At 40.5% G+C, this 3,123-nt stretch overlaps 1 long non-coding RNA gene across 2 annotated transcripts; it reads left to right on the top strand.

The window, feature by feature from the left end:
- The first annotated feature begins 503 nt into the window (after window positions 1-503).
- On the top strand, window positions 504-1,957 carry LOC110419843 (uncharacterized). 2 transcript variants are annotated; one of them, XR_002445492.2, is made up of 4 exons: window positions 504-573; window positions 669-741; window positions 832-909; window positions 1,020-1,957. It is a non-coding gene; the product is annotated as an uncharacterized LOC110419843 (long non-coding RNA). The 2 variants fall into 2 exon arrangements; XR_002445491.2 differs by lacking the exon at window positions 504-573 and having other exon boundaries at window positions 605-741; window positions 1,020-1,956.
- The last annotated feature ends 1,166 nt before the right edge of the window (window positions 1,958-3,123 follow it).

Below are 3,123 nucleotides of genomic sequence, written 5' to 3'. Positions count from 1 at the left end.
TGGTGTAAAATAGACCATAAATTAGCACTTTCTTCTCATCGTTGTTGTTCATACAAGCAATTGTTGCAGACCAACCTGTGGTTTCCGTTCAAAATGTCTTACCTGTTGCATTATTTCAAAGTTCTTGCTTTTATTGAATTCAAATAATATGTTGTGCATCTGGGACCTTTTGAATCCTGCAGGATCTGATAACTACCATCCTTCGAAATAGATAGATTGTACCCGTTACAATAGATTGTTCATTCTTTTAATTTTTGTTTATAATTTTATGAAGGAATTTCCATCCTACTTGTCTCAAAGAGAAAACCGAATACCAAAAATATAAGAAAATGTGTTCGTAAAAAGTTTGACAATTTATCATGCAAAAGCATGGATCTAAACTTAAACGACGTTGCTGACTAACAGCTTATCCCTGAAAGTTGAAAACCCTTTCCTAGGTATATAGACCCCAACTTGAATGATAGGGTTACACTTCGTGCTTCTGGATTGTCGGCCTCCGAAACGCAACCCAAGCGCCCCCCGCCCCCCGCCCTCTCCATAACTAGTCACCATGGGTCGCATGCATAGTCGCGGGTCAGCCCCGCACTTGCTAACTCTCTTCACTTAATCTCTCACTTAAAACTAATTATTTAACGCTAAATCTCATCCGGTCTTTTTTGTTGTAACAGGAAGGGTATTTCAGAGTCTGCACTACCCTACAGACGCACCCCTCCCACCTGGCTCAAAATCTCCTCTCAAGACGTAAACGCCTATAACTAAATAAACGAAAATAATCCCATTTTTCCCTTTCTTTTTATTCTCCTCGATTTCTAACTTGTTTTTGAAATTCAGGTGGACGAAAACATCTGCAAATTTGCCAAGAAAGGCTTGACTCCATCACAATTGGTGTCATCCTTCCTGACTCTCACGGTATTGCTCATTCTCAAAGCTTACGGAAAAACTTTTCCTTTCTTTTCAGATACGAAAATGTTGTATCTGCAGTGGTATTTATGCGTTTGAGGATTGTTAAATTGGGGTAGGATTGGCGCCGGAGATTGCTGAAGATCTTTACCATTTGATAAAGAAGGCGGTGGCGATTCGGATGCATTCGGAGAGGAATAGGAAGGATAAAGATTCCAAGTTCAGGTTGATTCTTGTGAAGAGCAGAATTCACCGGCTCGCTCGTTATTACAAGAAGACCAAGAAGCTCCCTCCTGTTTGGAAATAATTAGTTCTTTGCATCTTTGTCTGTCAATTGAAGCTTTACCATTTTCCTTTCTCCAACATGATTGTTCACTATTTTATCCTCTCTCTGCAGCAAGTCAACCACGGCAAGCTATCGCCTCTATCCATCATACAGGAACGGAAGGTTTTGGGTTTTTTATAAGTGGGTGTGCTGCACATCCCTATAAGTCGGTTTACGGGAGAGAGAGTAATGACTCCGTGACAAAATGGTATCAGAGCAGACCGATCCTCGTTCTGACCATGCCAAGCGCCTGGCCCAGTGGGACCCAACGGGATAGACAGGGTGATCGACGGCAACAGGGGCGTTGCCGATTTGGGTGGGTGAGAGTATCACAAGAAAAGTACATTTATCCCACATCAGACAAGAACGGGAGGTCCTGAGCTCTTTATAAGCGGGTGTGCTGCACACCCTTATAAGCCGGTTTATGAGGGAGAGAGTAATGACCTCGTGACAAAGCGCTCTGGTTGCTTAGAGAAAGTGTTGGAACTCTGGACTGGAAGCCTGTTATGTCCCGATTTCACGAGTAAGACCTTTCCAGTGAGAATCTGTCTAGTATTGTGGGATGTTTATAGTGAAACCGAAACAATGATGAAGTAGTTTGTGCTAAACATTTTTGCGATAGTCAAGGAGCATTATTGTCTTACATTTATCTTTTCCAATTCGTACCTCAATCCTCACGTATGTCTTAGTGTGTCATCATGTGCTGAGAATTGTTATTTTGCTTGAATTGTGTGCTGATTTGTTTGCCAGCATGGAGAATTATATCAAGTTTCATTTCAGGAACAGCCTACATCTGAAACCCTCCAACATAGCATTAGGTTCCAACCAAATCAACCCCAATTTACTTATCTCTGTTTCTTCTCTCTTTAATCATCGTCAAATTGCATTGAAATGATTTGCATATCTCATAGTCATTTAGATTTTTTTAAAATCTTACAGCAATTAAGCCAAGTTGGTAATCCCTCGCAATGACACAGACTGATGAAGAGAACCAAATAATAAGTGATTGCTAGGTCAAACCAAGCACCAAGCAACTGCAACGGGGCTTTCATTGTCCATTCTATGCATTTTCACTGACTGAAAACAATGAGAACTTGAGCTGCTCTTTCTCCAAGAAGTTCAGAGTTAAGGCAATCTATGTTATTCATGGTAGTCCAACATGAAATTCAGCTCGCATTGCCCGCTACTCTTAGAATCCAAATAATAGATGTATATTAAGCTGCAAAACAAGGTTAGTTAACTACAGTAATCCCATTCCAACCTTGTCACATCTATGCTAATTGAAAAATAAGGATCATAAAGTATCAACATTTGATTCCAATATTAACATGTTAACAAGATCAACCAAATGCAAGCCCCTGTTCTGAGTCCCGGGTCGTGAGTTCTGGCTCTCTGTTGATGGCTACGCAAACCCATATTGCACTATGCTTGTACGTTCTTCAATACCTAATCATATATTTACAAGTTTCAAGCATCATTTCCAGAAAACGGAGGGGTTCCTATTCTGTTTGCTGTCACCTACACAAAGCAACTCGCCACTATTGAACGCCACCGTCATTGGACAAAGCTCAACATAAAATCTAATGGTGGACCAGTGAGGCTGCAACAAGAAAGCAAAGGAACAGACTTCATCTATTTTTGCACATCAAAAGAACCAAAGACTAGGAAGTGCAGGACAAGATAATTCATCAAAATAATGGATCACACAACATTACAGCCCCACAGCCTTATTTAAAGCTATCAATCATAAGACTGATATAAGCTGGCATCCTTTTAAGCATGACGTTAAAGGAAAAAGACTCAAACGCCAAGATATCACTTCCAGGCAACAATGATTGCTCAAACAAGGTATGAATAATCATCTATCCTATTCTGAATAAATTTGTAGGTGAAGGTGG

Source organism: Theobroma umbraticum, unplaced genomic scaffold, assembly GCF_002168275.2.
Source record: "Theobroma umbraticum cultivar Fairchild unplaced genomic scaffold, ASM216827v3 scaffold_30.0, whole genome shotgun sequence".
NCBI classification, from domain to species: domain Eukaryota; kingdom Viridiplantae; phylum Streptophyta; class Magnoliopsida; order Malvales; family Malvaceae; genus Theobroma; species Theobroma umbraticum.
Note: the sequence above shows the minus strand (reverse complement) of the source record. Positions and strands in the feature narration are given on the sequence as shown.